Source organism: Triticum aestivum, chromosome 7B (assembly GCF_018294505.1).
Source record: "Triticum aestivum cultivar Chinese Spring chromosome 7B, IWGSC CS RefSeq v2.1, whole genome shotgun sequence".
NCBI lineage: Eukaryota > Viridiplantae > Streptophyta > Magnoliopsida > Poales > Poaceae > Triticum > Triticum aestivum.
This window is the reverse complement of record NC_057813.1, coordinates 343,329,625-343,350,128: the sequence shown is the minus strand read 5'-3', so window position 1 is coordinate 343,350,128 and position 20,504 is coordinate 343,329,625.

The following is a 20,504-nucleotide window of genomic DNA, read 5'->3' as shown; positions in this document are numbered from 1 at the left end:
AAGTTTAAAGGAGGCCGGAAGCAACGAACAACAATTCCGGAAACTCCCATATGCATATTTTAGATTAGGTCCTGTTCTGCCCTAAACACAATTTTAGGGTTGTTAAACATGCAAAGTAAGGCCACCATGTTAAACTAGGCAAAATTCTACCCCATTTACATATAAAGTTTATTAAAATCGGAGTTACGGTTATTTAGTTATGAATTAAATCATTTTAGCATGGCATAGGAGTAAATTAATGCAAACAACATTTTTAACATTTCAAACATAGATGAAAGTTGGATATTACTAATCTACACAAAATTCTGAGCAAGTTTCATATATAAAACATTTTAATCCGATGCACGGTTGTGAAGTTATTAATGCATGAAGTTTAGGGTTTTTTTTGTAAAAACAGCAATCTCTGGATAAATAGACAAATTCGCAACGCAGGAAAAAAAACTACGCGGGCCGAAACCAAACCACACGGGCCGACGCAGGAAACAAAAGTGCGCTGGGGGCGCAGGATAGCGCGTGGGCGCTCACCAGAGGGCCACTGGGCCGGGCGAGTTGGGCCTTGAGGCGCTGCGGCTGGCGCGGGTCGCGGAGCGAGCGAGCTGGGCCTTGGCTCGGGCCCAGTCTGGAGGGCGCAGTGGAGCAGGAGGCTGGAGCCGGCTGGGCTGGATCTGGCGCGGCTGGAGAGGCTGGCGCGCTGGGCTGCGAAGGGGAGGGGCCGAGGCCCATGTGGGGAGGTCGGGCCACGAGGCCGGCAGCGCCTGCGTCGTCCTCCCGACGCACAGAGACGAGGCCGGCGGCGCGGAAGGCGATGAGAGCCGGCAGTGGGCGAGGGATGGCCGGAGGAGTCTGGGATGGGGCGGATCCGGCGGATCCCGGCCGGATCCATCCGTTCCCGGTGGCGGCGGCGGCAGAACGACTCCATGGCGGCGGCGGCTACCTGCGGGAGGAAGGGATCGGCGGGGTGAGCACGAGAAGTGAAGGAGGAGAAGGAGAGGAGGTGAAGGTCGACGGGGAGGCGGCGACCTGGGGCGGAGGACTGCAGGGCGCGGCGGCGGGGTCGGCGGCGCAGATCGGGAGGCGCGGGCGAGCGAGCTGCTCGGGCGACGGAGATGCGAGCGAGAGCCAGGCGGCTCTCGGGCAGGCGGCGGCGCGGGCGGGCGCCTCGGGCCCAGATCGGCCCGGGGCGGGCCTCCGCTGGGCTTCGGGCGGATGGGGGCGCTGGAGGGAGGCAGGGGCGACGTGGCGGCCCCCGGTTGGCTCGGGGCGCGCCGGCGGCGGCGCCAAGTGGCGGAGCTGGAGCGGGTGGCGCGGAAATGGAGGTGGGAGGCGGCTAGAGGTAGGTGGGGGGGCTAGGGATGCCCAAAAATGGAAGGGGAAGGTCTATATATAGACAAGGGGGCTAGGTTAGGGGGATTTTTGTCCGTTCCGGAGCCTCCGATCGCGATCTGACGGACCAGAACGGAGGGGGGGTTTTAGATAGGTGGGCTAGTGGGCTGTGAAGAGAGGTTGGGCTGAGATGAGAGGAGAGGAGTGCAGCCCGGTAACTGTTTCCGGAGACCGAAAACGTCCGACATTAGACCGGCTATACTGACGCTATAGTTATCCGTTGGGGCGTCAAACGAACTCCGAATGCGATGAAACTTGGCAGGCGGTCTACCTACACTATAATAAGACCGCACGACAACTCTCATCCCATTCTGAGAACATTTTCCGGTCACTAATAAAATACTATCTTGGACATGCCGCGGGCGCGTGCAAGTGTGGTTGGGCTCAGAACAGACAACGGAAGGAACGAGGAGACCGGGACGGATGCAAGTTTTGAAAACATGATGATGCAATGCACATGATGACATGATGAAATGCAACACGCAAGCGAATGACAAGACAACAACAACGAATAACTGCACGACACCTGGCACATCGGTCTCAGGGCGTTACAACACTCCACCACTACGAGAGGATCTCGTCCCGAGATCTAGAATGGCACCGGAGGGAAAACGAAAGGGAAAGAGAAGCGGTAAAACTAAGTTGCTTCTTTGACCAATGAGTGAAACCATGAACCTTGAGAGGTTGAGCAATTTAAAAGAAAGAGTACAGCAGAGACGAACGAGATTGCAAACAATCCGTTAGAAAAGAGGAACAAGGAACATTACGAGGACTTGAAGGTTGCGAAGCTATGAATGACGAGTACAATGGACAAGAAGAAATTGAAATCACTCTGGTTGAAACGAGATAAACAAGGAACAAGGAAGATCAAAATCGGACAGCACTCCGGTTGGAAAGAGATGCAAGACTTGATAAGATGAAAAAGAACTTGAAAGAAAAAGGCAGGACACTCCGGTTAAATGGATAAGCATGAAAAGAACACGATCCTGACAAAACAAGATGATGATTGAAGAGCACAACATCACAATGCCTCCGGAACGAAAGAATAGAAGTTGTATCGACGGAACAAAAGAACGGAGAAGAAAACAACATCTTCTACCTCCAATTAGCTTGAAAAACATCTTAAAGAGAAGGGTCACACGGAATTGATGAAACAATCCACAACGAAAAGAATAAATTTGATATGGTCTTATGGAAAACATCTCAAATTATGAGGTGACAGCCTGCCAATCACGGGAAAAGAATTGATTGGATTTATATGACAAGGAGACGAGAAACTTATTCCGCCGGGAGGATAAATGAAGAACTTGGGTCATTTATAAGCACCATAGACAGCAACAAACCTTAGGGAAGGCTTTAGGTGGAATATAACCCAAGATAATTCCAACGAATAGGTTGATGGATTTAAAATATCTCATACTTGATAACTTGTGAATCATGAAACACGAAGGAAAATTATCGGAAATGACATAACACCACCTCCGATAATATGGTAGACAGAATCTCACTCTGGATTACAAGAAGAAGACTGCTTGAGCTCCTTAAAAGAATCTCGATGAAAACTTCGAGAAGGAAATAAATCCTTGATGAACCATCATGTAGAACCTCCATGAAGAACTCCGGTAACAAAAAGATGATCCAATGGAAGGAAAAAGAAGTTGAAAACACAAGGTTAAACCTTGTAATGATTTAGATGAATCTCTGCAACGAGATAAAGAGAAAACTTGGCACTCCGGTAAAGAAAGATGAACAAATGGAAACAAGAATTTGATGAGCCTCAGGAATAAGGAATTAATATCTTGGGTGAAACAAGAATAAGAATTACATTATGCTTATCCTTCACCATTTTAAAATTGATGACAAGCAACGGATTTGGCATACTACTTATTCTCGTACAAGGATTAAGACAGATATTGCGCAAACTTGAGAAAGTCTTCAACGATCCACCGGTAGAATTTAGAAAGCACGAATGCATAGATATGATACACGAAGGAAGAAAACTCTTGAACGAACCACCGTAAGAATTAAAATAAATGAAGTAAAGGGATGAATCACCGGTTAGAATTAGCAAATACACGAAGATGCTTGAGAGGATTTAGATACATGAGAACGACGAGATCACGAGCCGATTAAAGATCACTTGAACGAAGCACCGGTAAGATTTAGAGTATGCGAGCTGAAAGCTGGACTGAATCAATCTTAGATGATGGGCTCCGGATAATCCGACAGAAAATACTCTGAATTACTCCGGATGAGTGAAAAGAATTCTGACAATCGAAAACAACTATAAGAGGATGGCATAACGCTAGAACCACGAATTTTGAAGAGAAAGGAGCAAGATTGAGAGAAAAAATCTTCTTCCGTCTTCAAATGATGGGAATGACGATGAGAAACACCACCAAATTGTTGAGATCTCCGGGATTAAAATTGGAAAGGTTGAACCAACGATGAAAGAATTTGAAAGATCAAGGAGAAAGGCTTTTGACTGATGATAACTCAATCTTACGTCAAACTTGGAAAAGAATTTGAGAGTAACGCCGGGAAAATAAGAAGAGTCAGGTAAGATCCTGGAAAAAGACCTGTGGGTTAGGGCCCACTCAAAAGAAAACATTGTTGAACGATTTAAAAGAGAGGTTGCACCGGTTGAGTTAAATGGCTTGAATGAGGGAACATCCTCGAAAGAACTTGAACGAAAGTAGAGTGGAAACACGAATCTTCGAGATATCTTGAGCACTCCGGAACAATTGAATAGCAGGAAGTGAATTATTATGAGGTGCACCGGTATGAGAATGTATTTGAAACGAGAGAAGGGGATATAATCGACAAATCTTGACTTGAATCGACCGGAGAAGAAAAGAACGAGGAATGACGAACTTGAAGCTCCATTAGAATCTTCATGAGAATCACCGGATAAGAACATTGACGGAAAAGAATGGAGAAACTTCCCATCAATAAAATGGATACTTGAAGAAGAAATCTTAGTCCTTGAAGAAAAACGAAAGGGAGGGAGGGTGGGAAAAACAAAGGCAACTTGGAGACGGATGAAACAAACACCGTTGGGAAGAAGTGATAAATGATCTTGCAAATGTTGACGTGAACGGATCCACTTGAGGAGAGACACACCGGTTAAAAAAAAGGATTGACAAGACAGACTCGATGATCAAGAAGGATTAGTATTCATATAGCAATATGAGAACACCATTTAGGAAAGGTATGGATTCAACATTTGACTTCGAAGCAACTCGAATACCACAACTCAAAACAAAACAAAGGATTGGCTTGCAAAATAAGCCAGAACAAACATATGATAGAGATTTCGTCCGAAGTTTTCGTGGTGGGGCCTACACGGGCTCGATCGTACAACACCATCATGTACAAGGCTGCACATGACATACGAAGCGTCCCCGAGTCGGCATAGCCAAGGACTCTTTAAGACACAACGAGACCACTGTAAAACGACCGTGAATAGGCGGACCACTAGACGTCGAACCCCAATTTCATATCATACATCTGTCGGAAAGATATCCTAAGAGCTACTTGAATTCCCACCTATGAAACTCCCGAAATTTTCCGGTTATGCAATCAGGTGTTGGGGATACAGGGGAAGCATAATATCTCACCCAAACTAGCAAATCCTACATCCAGCTGTATCCATCCTTCAACACATAACCAAGAAACCTTCGGAAATCATCTACCTCAACCTTCGAAAAGCATCCGTTATACAAGTTATGGCGATACTCCCGAACTCCCGCCCCAGTACTGGGTGGCGTCGAGGTTATCTCACCAACGAACTGCATAAAAGAGATTTTCGATGTCGGCGTACTAAACTCAGGTATTCCAGAATTGCAACGATAAAATTATGATGACAACACCTCAGAGCTCAACTCCCCGGGACACTTCCACTAAACCCCTGACAGGAGGCACCAAGACAATGTTCTCATCATAAAACCATCGGAACGATTCCAAGATACCCGCGTGATCCTAAAAAATTTTTAGTGAAATTTGAGAAGAGAAGAGTCAAAACTCTACGTCAGGATGCCTTACCAGAGCGATGAAGGGACTGGGAGTAAAAAGAATTCCTAAACTCTCCGATATATAATTCCTAAATGACTCAAAACATTTTTTCTAGACACAACTCGGCCGCTAAAAACGATCAAGCAATGGGGCTCCTAAGGTCGGGGAAGGCTCTGATACCAACTTGTAACGCCCTCGATGCGGCTATATCTCCCACGTGTCGAAGCACGACTTAGAGGCATAACCGCATTGAAAGCAATGTCGCAAGTGAGGTAATCTTCACACAACCCATGTAATACATAAGGGAAAGAGATACATAGTTGGCTTACAATCGCCACTTCACACAATTACATGAATAAAGCATTACATCATCCAGATACAATCAAGGTCCGACTACGGAACCAAAATAAAAGAAGAACCCCAAATGCGACAAAGGTCCCCGATCGACCCCAACTGGGCTCCACTACTGATCAACTAGAACGAAACAACACAAAGGGCAAGATCTTCATCGAGCTCCTCCTTGAGCTTGGTTGCGTCATCTGCACGGTATCATCGGCACCTGCAAGCTGGTTTTGGAAGTATCTGTGAGCCACGGGGACTCAGCAATCTCGCACCCGCGAGATCAAGACTATTTAAGCTTATGGGTAAGGTAAAGGTATGAGGTGGAGCTGCAGCAAGCGACTAGCATATATGGTGGCTAACATACGCAAATGAGAGCGAGAAGAGAAGGCAAAGCACGGTCGATAAAGTATGATCAAGAAGTGATCCTAGACAACCTACGTCAAGCATAACTCCAACAACCGTGTTCACTTCCCGGACTCCGCCGGAAAGAGACCATCACGGTTACACACGCGGTTGATGTATTTTAAATAAGGTCAACTTCGGGTTTTCTACAACCGGACGTTAACAAATTCCCATCTGCCCATAACCGCGGGCACGGCTTTCGAAAGTTCAAATCCCTGCAGGGGTGTCCCAACTTAGCCCATGACAAGCTCTCACGGTCAACGAAGGAATAGACCTCCACCCGAGACGTTCCGATCAGACTCGGTATCCCGGTACAACAAGACATTTCGACAGGGTAAAACTAAACCAGCAACACCGCCCGAATGTGCCGACAAATCCCGATAGGAGCTGCACATATCTCTTTCTCAGGGCACACTCAGATGAGCGCTCCATACAACTAAAACCAAACCTCGAGTTTCCCCGAGGGGGCGCTGCACAGGACTCTAGTTTGGACCAACACTCAGAGGAGCACTGGCCCGGGGGGGGTAAAATAATGATGACCCTCAGGAGCGCGACTCCCAAGGGAAAAGAAAAGGCTAGGTGGCAAATGGTAAAACCAATGTTGGGCATTGCTGGAAGAGCTTTACTTAAGGCGAACTGTCAAGGGGTTCCCATAATAGCCCAACCGCGTAAGGGACGCAAAATCCGGGAACATAACACCGATATGACGGAAACTAGGGCGGCAAGAGTGGAACAAAACACCAGGCATAAGGCCGAGCCTTCCACCCTTTACCAAGTATATAGATGCATTAATTAAGTAAGATATATTGTGATATCCCAACAAGTAAATAATGTTCCAACAAGGAACAACATCTCCATGTTCCAACAAGGAACAAACTTCAATCTTCACCTGCAACTAACAACGCTATAAGAGGGGCTGAGCAAAGCGGTAACATAGCCAATCAACGGTTTGCTAGGACATGGTGGGTTAGAGGTTGAACATGGCAATTTGGGAGGCTGACAAGCAAGTGGTAGGCATCGTAGCATTGGCATGGCAAAAGAGCGAGCAAACTAGCATAGCAAAGATAGTAGTGATTTCGAGGGTATGATCATCTTGCCTGAAATCCCGCAAGGAAGAAGAACGAGTCCATGAAGAAGACAAACGGACGTAGACGAACGGATCCTCACAACCTCGACGTTATCGGAACCAACCCGAAGAAGCAAACACCGGAAAGAAGCACACAACATAGTAAACAACCACACAACAACATGGCATGATGCACAATCGAGTATGATGCATGTCCGGTTTAATGAAACATGGCATGGCAAAGTGCAACAAACAACACTACAAATTAAGTGGAGCTCAATACGCAACGAGTTGCATATTGATGAAACACCACGACACGTTATTTAGTTTGATCTCGTTTATGTACTCAACAATATTAAATGTTGGTTAACATGGCAAGAGGGTGAAGCAAAGTAAAACTACCTATCTAGTCAAGTTTAAATGAGGCCGGAAGCAACGAACAACAATTCCGGAAACTCCCATATGCATATTTTAGATTAGGTCCTGTTCTGCCCTAAACACAATTTTAGGGTTGTTAAACATGCATAGTAAGGCCACCATGTTAAACTAGGCAAAATTCTACCCCATTTACATATAAAGTTTATTAAAATCGGAGTTACGGTTATTTAGTTATGAATTAAATCATTTTAGCATGGCATAGGAGCAAATTAATGCAAACAACATTTTTAACATTTTAAACATGGATGAAAGTTGGATATTATTAATCTACACAAAATTCTGAGCAAGTTTCATATATAAAACATTTTAATCCGATGCACGGTTGTGAAGTTATTAATGCATGAAGTTTAGGGGTTTTTTTGTAAAAACAGCAATCTCTGGATAAATAGACAAATTCGCAACGCAGGAAAAAAAACCTACGCGGGCCGAAACCAAACCACACGGGCCGACGCAGGAAACAAAAGTGCGCTGGGGGCGCAGGATAGCGCGTGGGCGCTCACCAGAGGGCCACTGGGCCGGGCGAGCTGGGCCTTGAGGCGCTGCGGCTGGCGCGGGTCGCGGAGCGAGCGAGCTGGGCCTTGGCTCGGGCCCAGTCTGGAGGGCGCGGTGGAGCAGGAGGCTGGAGCCGGCTGGGCTGGATCTGGCGCGGCTGGAGAGGCTGGCGCGCTGGGCTGCGAAGGGGAGGGGCCGAGGCCCATGTGGGGAGGTCGGGCCACGAGGCCGGCAGCGCCTGCGTCGTCCTCCCGACGCACAGAGACGAGGCCGGCGGCGCGGAAGGCGATGAGAGCCGGCAGTGGGCGAGGGATGGCCGGAGGAGTCTGGGATGGGGCGGATCCGGCGGATCCCGGCCGGATCCATCCGTTCCCGGTGGCGGCGGCGGCAGAACGACTCCATGGCGGCGGCGGCTACCTGCGGGAGGAAGGGATCGGCGGGGTGAGCACGAGAAGTGAAGGAGGAGAAGGAGAGGAGGTGAAGGTCGACGGGGAGGCGGCGACCTGGGGCGGAGGACTGCAGGGCGCGGCGGCGGGGTCGGCGGCGCAGATCGGGAGGCGCGGGCGAGCGAGCTGCTCGGGCGACGGAGATGCGAGCGAGAGCCAGGCGGCTCTCGGGCAGGCGGCGGCGCGGGCGGGCGCCTCGGGCCCAGATCGGCTCGGGGCGGGCCTCCGCTGGGCTTCGGGCGGATGGGGGCGCTGGAGGGAGGCAGGGGCGACGTGGCGGCCCCCGGTTGGCTCGGGGCGCGCCGGCGGCGGCGCCAAGTGGCGGAGCTGGAGCGGGTGGCGCGGAAATGGAGGTGGGAGGCGGCTAGAGGTAGGTGGGGGGGCTAGGGATGCCCAAAAATGGAAGGGGAAGGTCTATATATAGACAAGGGGGCTAGGTTAGGGGGATTTTTGTCCGTTCCGGAGCCTCCGATCGCGATCTGACGGACCAGAACGGAGGGGGGGTTTAGATAGGTGGGCTAGTGGGCTGTGAAGAGAGGTTGGGCTGAGATGAGAGGAGAGGAGTGCAGCCCGGTAACTGTTTCCGGAGACCGAAAACGTCCGACATTAGACCGGCTATACTGACGCTATAGTTATCCGTTGGGGCGTCAAACGAACTCCGAATGCGATGAAACTTGGCAGGCGGTCTACCTACACTATAATAAGACCGCACGACAACTCTCATCCCATTCTGAGAACATTTTCCGGCCACTAATAAAATACTATCTTGGACATGCCGCGTGCGCGTGCAAGTGTGGTTGGGCTCAGAACGGACAACGGAAGGAACGAGGAGACCGGGACGGATGCAAGTTTTGAAAACATGATGATGCAATGCACATGATGACATGATGAAATGCAACACGCAAGCGAATGACAAGACAACAACAACGAATAACTGCACGACACCTGGCACATCGGTCTCGGGGCGTTACATTTTTCCATCTTCTTGTTTTCAGTCATATGCTCTTCGTTGGCGTAGCGAGACAATAGAGTAAACTGACTGTTGTACTCAGTCACTGTCATGGTCCTCTGCTTGATATCATCAAACTCCCTCTTCTTTAGCTTCATAATACTTCTGGGAATGTGCACCCCACGAAAACCTTCTTTAAATTCCTCCCAGATGATATCATTTTCATTGGGGTGCATGTGTAGGAAATTCTCCCACCATGATGCAGCCGCTCCAGTGAGATAGTGCGGTGCATATAGTACTTTCTCACAGTCTAAACACTGTGCAATAATTAATTTCCTTTCAATGTCTCGAAGCCAATCATCGGCCTCAAGAGGTTTGTCAGTATGAGAAAACATTGGGGGACGCGTCTTTTGTAGCTCAGACAATTTGGATTGCTACTGATACGGTCCATGGTGATTTCCCATATTGATGACTTGGTTCATCATTTCTTGATGTTGTTGCTGACTCTGCTCATAAAGGCGGCATACTTGAGAAAATGCTGCTTCACTGCCTTGCTGACTTGACTGTCCCTGTGTGAAATTGTTGCTTGTCTGCGTACCATAATTTTCTTCCGTCGGACTTGGCATAGAATGAGTCCAAGGACGAGACATTTTCTGCTCTGTGGTAGTTTTTTGAAAAACTTATGAGAAAAGTTGAGTGGCAAAAATATAATTTTGCAAGACGAATAAAATTTAAGAATTCCAACATTTTTCAAGAATATACTTGATTGCGCATGGAGAAGGACCGCTCAGTACATATCTTACACGCAAGCCATAATTATACAATACATCACTCAGGATGTGCGTACACATTCCTGACATGTTATTTAGGCTAGTGCACTTCTCCCAGTTCCTACATGATGCGCACACAAACTACTTCTCACAACCTATATACATATAAACATATCATACAAGCTGACACACTGCACGGCTGCTAGGCGTACTCAGTCGGAGATGGTGTGGATTTCCCTCGGCCTGCCAAGGGTAAGGCCCAGTGATGCTGGAGACTCAACCTCCTCCTCTATAATAGGCTCCAGGCGTGAAGCACTAAGCTGTGGAGCTGGTGCGGGTGCGGTAGGTGGTGCAGCTCTGACTGGAGTAGGAGCGATGACTCGGTCAAAATCTTCAGGAGTAGGCAGGCGGCAAGCAGTGGCGAGGGTGGCAGGTGTGTGGGATGCCGAGGACGAGACGTAAGTCAGTGGTGGTGTTGTATGGAGAAGCTCCCTCCTGTTGGCAGAACAGATATGCACGACGGCCATACGAGCAGCCACAAGGCCGTCCACGAGGTTATCAAAAGCTGCTTCGAGTGCCTTGAGATATTCAACCAGCATCTCAATAGCCTCATCCCTCTCTCCCCTAGGGCAAGCGAATTCATAGTGACAGGTGTATGGCACGTGGCAGGGGAGGTAGCGGAGTCTTCATTGAAGGAAGAACATCCCGAAGACGAGCTATCGCCTCACGGGCAGCCATCTGCATAGCATGCCTCTCCGTAGGCATGGCTGTTCCCACAAACCGGAAGCGGCTTAACTCAACACGTCCTCCCTTGAATTGCACCGCGGCCTGGTGCATGGACAGACTGTCGTTGATCTTGTGCTGGTAGAGTGTGAACTCCGGACGAGTTGATGGCCTGATCGCGATTTTGACGATGGAGGTGAGAAGCTTGATGAACCCCTCAGGTACGTTGGCGAACACCTGTGACTCACACTCGTTGCCAGCCATCTACAAAAGTAGGCAAAAATTCTCAATAGTCAGATCATAAATTTACGTTGACTGTCAGAAAATGACTACATTTGCAAAATATTAAAATAGCACTTATTATGCTAATAACCGATTAGCGATTTGCACCTAGTGGCTTCCAACAGTCTACCTGGCTCTGGTACCAAGTTTGTCACGACCGGTTTTCCAATAAAAGACTTATTGAGAAACCGACCTTTATATAGAACCGTATAGGAAAATCCTCCTTACTGGTAGACAAATCCTTGATACAGAAATCCAGTAGTACTAAATATTATACATGGTTGAGCCGAGGTTGCTCGACAATTTATTACAAGCATGCCAATATTATACATAAGGGCGGATATGACACAAGGGTGTGGTGGCATACTACTGACTCGCAATAAAAGTGGTGGTGGATATGTCACAGTGAAGTGGGTGACGTGACTCCTAATCTTGCAGCTCATCGAGCGTCGAGGTGAGACTCGATGATATTATTTGGGTAGCGGAAGCGTATATGATACAAGTGATTGATTCTAGGATCGCACGGGACTGACTGGGACTCCTCTAGGCGTCGGACTCGATATCGTACTCTTCATCCATGAGATCGCCTTCCTCAACATCTGGCCAAATCAACAAGCCAGGTGAGTAATTTGAATGTACCCGCAAGACAGTTCGGACATAAGACATAACAAATACAAACATGATGCACATGAGCGGTTAGCAATACACACTCAAATAATAAATTTTGCACGGCATGTTAATAAAAAGGAAGTCAGGCGGTAGTCTTCCCGAAATCCTGAAAAATAGCCGAAACCCGATCGGGTGTCTGAAGCGACGCCTCGAAAGGTAAAAATAAATTAACATACCGCAGTCGGGCGTCTGAGCGACACCACATAAAGGGCTTATATTGAAATGTAAATGACAGTGCATGCCACAGTCGGACGTCTACGCGACATCTCGAAAAGGGCTTATAATGAAAATAAATAACAGTGATGCCACAGTCGGACGTCTACGCGACGTCTCGGAAAGGGCTTATAATGAAAATAAATAACAGTGATGCCACAGTCGGAGGTCTGAGCGACATCACGTAAAGGGCTTATATCGAAAGTAAATAGCAGGTGTGCCACAGTCGGACGTCTGAGCGACATCACATAAAGGGCTTATATTGAAAGTAAATAACAAGAGTGCCACAGTCGGACGTTTGAGCGACATCACAGAAAGGGCTTATATTTCATCATTCGTATTCAATAAATTCATGAAGTTAAATCACTCCAAGGAAATACTCAGTACATAATAATAAACGGGTTAGTCCATCCACATGAGTAATCATTTAGCCGGACTTACACTCATGTTTGTTCACCGGGGATTTGTCACTGAGACTGACACTGAGACTGACAAAGATAGGTTGAACACAGTCCTTGACCAATGACACGGTTACTCGAATGATTTTAACTCTGCAGAGTTTGCACTATTTAACCACAGCCAACGGATTTCAGTAGTCATGAAGGACTAGTTCCGTTTACTGTATTTTGGTAGAAACACATCTAACCAGTACACACCCATTCCACCTCACAATGCCAGGAATAACCCTAGGCCGCGTTCAAGAAAACTTTAAGACGGGGAGGCCACAACCTCGAATAGCATGGGATCAAATTTATATTCGCGCGCTCTAAGGGGTGCCCCCCTCTCGGTCCCAACCGAAAACACCCATGCCCCCTGACCGGATGACTGGCTTTAATCCAGGGCCATGGAATCCTCGTCACGGCCTCTCTATTTGGTGTGTACGAGGAAAGCGGTTTGCAACTTACTGAACCATATTCTTTGCAGAAAACATGTGGTAGCACAAAAAGAAATGGATGGTAACGTGACTTGACCCACGTTGACACTGGAGTTGAATGGTTTGGCATAAGACTGGCATGCTTCAACACTGCCATCTTACCACCTCTCATGTCACCACATGATCATGTAAACTCACATCAAATAACATATGGAGTTTCGAAACTCACTTGCATCAGCTTTGCATGCAATATAACACTTACTACTATGCATATAAACATGCCATGAACTAACTACTCAATGCAAACGTGCAAAACACTCATCATATCAAAGGTTCAAACATGCTTGCCTGGTTCGGAGTAGTCGGAGTCTAGCTCGGTGAAGTTCGCGGTTTCGTCACCTCCTCCGGTATCTACGGTATAAAGAAAATACGCACTAACGTTAATACCGTGTGTGCACAAAAAGTGTTCCAAATATTTTTCAAATAAATCTGAGAAAAAACTAGACAAAAAAATAAAGATGACAAAAAAAGAATTAATCACAAATCATTTTATGTTTAAAAGTTATTAAAGTTTTAGTCCAGGGACTTATCTATGATGAGACAGAAAGTTTCCAGGGGCTAGCGTAGAAAAACAGAAAACGCTTCGTTTGAAAATACGCTAACCTAGAGGGAACACGTACTTTGCCCGAAGGCGTTTTCATAAAACGGCTCAAAAAGAAGAAAAGGCTGACAGGGGGGTCCCACCCGTCGGGTTTAAACGCTGAAAGAGAGTCACCGAAGCCCGAAGGCCGCGGTTGTCGCCGGCGGCGATCCACGGCGAGGTAGGGAGAAAGGAGGGTACCTACGAGTTCCTTGGGTCCTTCCGCACCTGTGGGTGGTAGAGTTGGTCGTCGGCGAGCACCACGTCGACGGCGGCCTCAACTCCGGCGGGCGGTAGTTCGGGCGGTAGTTGATCTTGTCGGGGAGGGCTGCAAAGGTTGGATTGAGGCTCGGGTTAGAGTACTGGGTGCACCATAGGGTTGCTGACGCGGTTTGGGAGGCGGGGATGGCCTCACCTGAGTGGATCGAGTCGGAGCCCGAGGCGGATCGGGGCGGCCGGAGTCGGGGAAGGAGACCTCCTCGGGGTCCTCCTAGCGGCTAGGCGGGGCTCTGGTGCGGTGGAGGTGTGGTGCGGGGTCGAGAACGAGCCCGAGGGCTCCTTTTATAGCTAATCCGAGGTGGTGTGTGACGCCCGGATAATTAGGCTACAGTAAACCCAAGATAATGATGCCACGTCACCACGGTTACTGTTGTTAATTTCGTGTTAGTTCAAAATCGATTCGAAATTAAAACTTAAAATAAAGTCAAATGGTAAAGATTTTCAAATATTAAAACTAAGATGTTGGGGTGTTGCCAAATAATGCATAGGTGGTTAATGTGGAGAAACCACAATTTTATAAAACGTTTAAAGACTCTAAAGTAATTAAAACGCAGCTATGACGATTAATTAAATGCCCTTTTAAAAATAATAATAATGCAAACTATTTTAATTAGGTGTCATACTTGTTGGAGCAGTAGATTAAATTATAACATTAATTTAGGAGTTGTATTTATATTTTATACAACAACAATTAAAAGAATGAACTAGAAAAGAAAATTAAATAAAAGGAAAAAAAACAGAACTAACACACACACACAAAAAAAAGGAAAGAGAAAGCCCCCCCTGGGCCGTGGCCCAACTGGGCCAACCCAACCGGCCCAGCCGGCCACCCCACCAGGCCGGCCCAAACCCCACCCCTTATCCACTCCCCTCACCCCCCGCAACCCTAGCCGCCACCCACTCGCCCCCCCACTCCCACTCCCGCACGTCGCTCCTCCCCCCCCCCTCCACGAACGGATCCGATCGGGGGAACGAACCCCGTCGCCCCCTGCGCCCCGACGCCATCCCGCCGCACGCCGGACCGCCCCGCCGCCACACGACGCCGCCCCGTCCTCTCCTCCTCCCCGACCAGCCACCCAGGGCAACGGCGCCCCTCGCCGCACGCCTGACGCGCCCGGAGCTCGTCCTCGCCGGAGCGCTCCATCGCCGGCCTGCCTCCCCGTCGCGCGTCGTCGCCGTCTCCCTCCTCAACCCCCCGCTGCCTAGACCCCACCATCCCACGGTGAGCTCCTGTGCCGAGCGCGCCACCCCTCTGTCCCGTGTCCGCTCCTCCCTCGCCTAGCCTGTGCGCCCCTCGCACCGTCCCGCCTCGCGCTCGTCGCCATGCCCAACCGTGGCCGACAGCACCCACTCGTGCCCTCACCGGCCTCTGTGGCCGCGCGCCGGCGCCCCCCCCCCCCCCCCGCGAGGCCATGACCTCGCCTAGTGCCCCCCCCGGACAGCCGCCTCCTGCGACCTCTCCCTCCCCGCGCCCGCTGTCGCTCCAGCGCCCGAACCCGCCACCCCTCGTCTCCGTCCTGCCGGCCTCGAACACGGCCTCGCCGGAGCCCGGTCCGGCCACCGCGCCCCTGCCCCTTCCCTGTGTGCGTTCGTGCACAGGAGGGAGGTGGCCTGAGCCACTTACAGGTGGGGCCCTCCCCCTTGTAAATCAGAAAGAAGAAAAGAAAAGGGAAGAGGAGAAAAATGAAAATGAAAATGAAAATGAAATTAGTAAAAGAAATAATTAATTAATTAAATAATTAGTGAATTAATTAAGTTAATTAATTGGGTTTAACTAAATTAATTAGAATTAGTTAACCTAATCAAGTAATTAAGCTAATTAACCTGTTTAGTTAAACTCAGAGAATGACATGCGGGACCCACCTGTCAGGGTTGACTCAGTCAACCCCTGTTGACTGCTGACGTCAGCATGACATCATGCTGACATCATAAATACATTTTTTTGAATTAATTAAATAAATAATTAAATTCCAAAATTGTTAAAATCTTTTAAAAATCATATCTTTTAATCCGTAACTCGGATTAAAATATTTTCAACATGAAAGTTGCTCAGAACGACGAGACGATTCCGGATACGCAGTCCGTTCGTCCACCACACACCCCTAACCTATCGAACCCGCAACTTTCCCCCTCCGGCTCCTCTGCCCGAAAACACGAAACACCGGGAATACTTTCCCGGATGTTTTCCCCCCCTTCACCGGTATCACCTACTACCGCGTTAGGGCACACCGAACACCGCGTATTGCCTTGTTATATTTTGTGATGCTTTGTTTGCTCTGTATTCATTATTTCTTCCCCCTCTTCTCTCCGGTAGACTACGAGACCGACGCTGCTGCTGACCAGTTCGACTACGGAGTTGACGACCCCTCTCTCTTGCCAGAGCAACCAGGCAAGCCCCCCCCCTTGATCACCAGATATCGCCTATTCTCCTCTATACTGCTTGCATTAGAGTAGTGTAGCATGTTACTGCTTTTCGTTAATCCTATTCTGATGCATAGCCTGTCATTGTTTCTACCGTCATTGATACCTTACCCGCAATCCTAAATGCTTAGTATAGGATGCTAGTGTTCCATCAGTGGCCCTACACTCTTGTCCGTCTGCCATGCTATACTACTGGGCTGTGATCACTTCGGGAGGTGATCACGGGCATATACTATATACTATACACTGTTACATTACCTGTGATGCTGTTCGGAGTTGGGGGCTGAAGGGGCAGGTGGTTCCATCCCGATAGAGGTGGGCCTGGGTTCCCGACGGTCCCCGACGGTTACTTTGTGGCGGAGCGACAGGGCAGGTTGAGACCACCTAGGAGACAGGTGGGCCTGGCCCTGTTCGGCATTCGCGGATACTTAACACGCTTAACGAGATCTTGGTATTTGATCTGAGTCTGGCTACGAGCCTATACGCACCAACCATCTACGTGGGAGTAGTTAAGGGTATCCCGACGTCGTGGTATCAGCCGAAGCACTTCAGACGTCAGCGACAGAGCGGCGCGCGCCGAATTGGACTGGAACGCCACTAGGCTAGGTCTGCTTTCGGCCGCCCTCGCAACGTGCAGGTGTGCTCAGGGCGATGGGCCCAGACCCCTGCGCGCTTAGGTTTAGACCGGCGTGCTGGCCTCTCTGTTGTGCCTAGGTGGGGCTGCGACGTGTTGATCTTCCGAGGCCGGGCATGACCCAGGAAAGTGTGTCCGGCCAAATGGGATCGAGCGTGTTGGGCTATGTGGTGCACCCCTGCAGGGAAGTTAATCTATTCGAATAGCCGTGATCTTCGGTAACAGGACGACTTGGAGTTGTACCTTGACCTTATGACAACTAGAACCGGATACTTAATAAAACACACCCTTCCAAGTGCCAGATACAACCGGTGGTCGCTCTACCTCAGGGATATGAGGAGGGGATCGCCGGGTAGGATTATGCTATGCGATGCTATTGGAGATACTACTTGGAGGACTTCAATCTACTCTCTTATACTTGATGCAAGACGAAGGTGACCAGAAGCGTAGTCTTCGACAGGATTAGTTATCCCCCTCTTATTCTGGCATTCTGCAGTTCAGTCCACTGATATGGCCTCCTTACACATATACCCATGCATATGTAGTGTAGTTCCTTGCTTGCGAGTGCTTTGGATGAGTACTCACGGTTGCTTTCTCCCCCCTTTTTTTCCCCTTTCCTTCTTCCTGGTTGTCGCAACCAGATGCTGGAGTCCAGGAGCCAGACGCCACCGTCGACGACGACCCCTACTACACCGGAGGTGCCTACTACTACGTGCTGCCCGCTGACGACGACCTGGAGTAGTTTAGGAGGATCCCAGGCAGGAGGCCTGCGCCTCTTTCGATCTGTATCCCAGTTTGTGCTAGCCTTCTTAAGGCAACTTGTTTAACTTATGTCTGTACTCAGATATTGTTGCTTCCGCTGACTCGTCTATGATCGAGCACTTGTATTCGAGCCCTCGAGGCCCCTGGCTTGTATTATGATGCTTGTATGACTTATTTATGTTTCAGAGTTGTGTTGTGATATCTTCCCGTGAGTCCCTGATCTTGATCGTACACATTTGCGTGCATGATTAGTGTACGATTAAATCGGGGGCGTCACAAGTTGGTATCAGAGCCGACTGCCTGTAGGAATCCCCCTTTCACACTTCTTGGCCGAAGTCGAGTCTAGACATTGCAAAACTTTTACTAACTTGGCTGTGTGCCTTACGGGCCCACGTCGCCATTGGGTGGTACTAGGATCTTTTACTCCTCGACCTTTACTCTGGGATTCTGAACCCTCTTCTATTCGGGTTAAACGATTTTCTACTAAAAACTAACTTTAGGTTCTCGAAAATACTTTCTCCCGGAGAGCCCCTTCAGTCCAGATGGTCACCGACTGCACCAGACGATTTCGGAGATACTCTTTGATATTCTCTCGAGACTTTGTGCCCATCACTTTTGCTATTTCCGACCACCGATAAATCCTTATGGATAACTACTTACACTTGCCATTCTTTCGATCATTCCCCATTCTTCTTGTTATTACAAGATACCCTGAAGTTTCTTTACTGTTCCGAAAATACTTTGTGCCTGCTGCCTTGGTGTTCTTTGTCACTTGAATACCCCTACGGTTAATTCTCGCACTTATCGAGTATCCGCTCATCCCCCAGTTGTTCATGTGTTACACAAAAGTCTTCGAAATACCACCCGATATTCCGAAAATCCTCAGCAACCTATTGCTCTGGAATTTCTTGTTTGCTTTCATTATGATTAACCCCATAAGTATAGAAATCTTATTGACATTCCTTGTCATTATCATTTTGAGTCTGTTGACTCAATATGCTGCGAATACACGCAATCATCATTGATCCTTATAAATTACCTTTCCGGCTGAGCTTCCATTCTTTTAACTGGAATTGGTTCTCGACCAATCCAATTGTCGTTGATTGTACCCTAAGGCTATTCAACTTATCCATCCCTAATCAGAACATTGCTTCTGATCCCTTGATTTGGAAATCATAATTCCTTTGCATTTGACAATTGAGTTAGTCAGTTATTTCTATAATCTGATCCCCTTGCATTCTTCTTCCTCTAGTTGAGTACCGATACTCGTATCAGATCCTTTGAGGACCATCAAGTCCTTTGTTGGATTGTTATCCGATAGTGTCCTACACATTTGATCACCTTGTGAGTTCTCCCCCTGATACATAATGCCTTTGTTAAGTTGTATCCTCTGCTTGGCCAGCCATGCTCTGCCTTCAAGCTTGAGTTAATTACTTCTAAAAGATTCTGGTATAGGATTCTAAGATGCCCCGATGGGTTGAACCTATGCCTTCTCTAAACCGTGTGAACCCGAAAGTTTTCACGAGTCATACTCTTCTGGTGCTTCACCAGATAAAATTTCAACACTGCAACTTCATCGAACGTGAGAAGTGAATGAAAGGTTATGCATTGGAGAAGTGGGAGTCGACCTTGAACTTGTGTTCATGCCCATGGACGCGATATATATCCTATCATTAAAGCTTCTTGTAACAATAACTATTTCCTTGATAACTAACCTATGGTATCTGTGAATTGATCCCTTGCAACCGTGGTTCCGACCATGATTGTTCTTCTTTGATCTCATTTCTCGGACAAGTTAAAACAATTGTCTTCTATGGATCAATACACCAGTCCCACCTTTACTTTGATCTTGTGTCGAGTATTACCCCCCTGATATCTCGAGATTATCATGGAACTGCATAACTCCTTATGAGTTCTTCATCAAGTGCTACGTTCCCACTGATTACAATTTTTCGCGGGCTCTGAGTTATTGAACACTCAAAGACACCGATAACTGAACCGAGTCCGCACTACGGTTCAACAACTCTTCAGTAAGCTTCTATAAATACGAGTTTGTACCCGATCACGCCATTCCTAGCCTGTTTGGCTATATCGTTGTCGTGACGAATTCTAACGGGGCTACCTGGTCCTTATTTTCGGAGCACCAATTTTCGACGATGAACTAACCTTACGTCGATTGTCCTCGTCATACCCTTTCACCTTAAACAACAAGCTTGAGTTCGAGTTTGTGTCGTAACTGTGGTTCCAATAACCTCTTGCTTCATCATTCCTTTGACTTGATGTTGTCGCTGGTTGACTACATCTGCATGAAATCTCTCGACAATTGTGTCGTGATCATCATCAACCTTATGAGCTCTTCCAGGAATTCAATTGAATTCATGATGGGTAATACCATCCTTGCCCTCGATGATTCCTATTCTCATCGACCACTTTCTTGCCTTCCGTTCAACACAACTTGTTCGTGTTTTGTGTAAACCTTGAGATCACTGCTACCCAGCAGTTGATCTTCCTTACCTCGGAAGTATTACCATCTCTTTTGTCAAGAATGTGGTGAGAATTTCACCACCTTTTAATAATTCTTGATATCATAATACTTCTTGCCATCTTCGTTCATTCCTTGGTCCCCGTATTGTTTTCAACCGGAATACCGACATTGGAGCTATGACGTGTGAATTCTAAACTCCTAGCAACCCTATTGCTTTGAA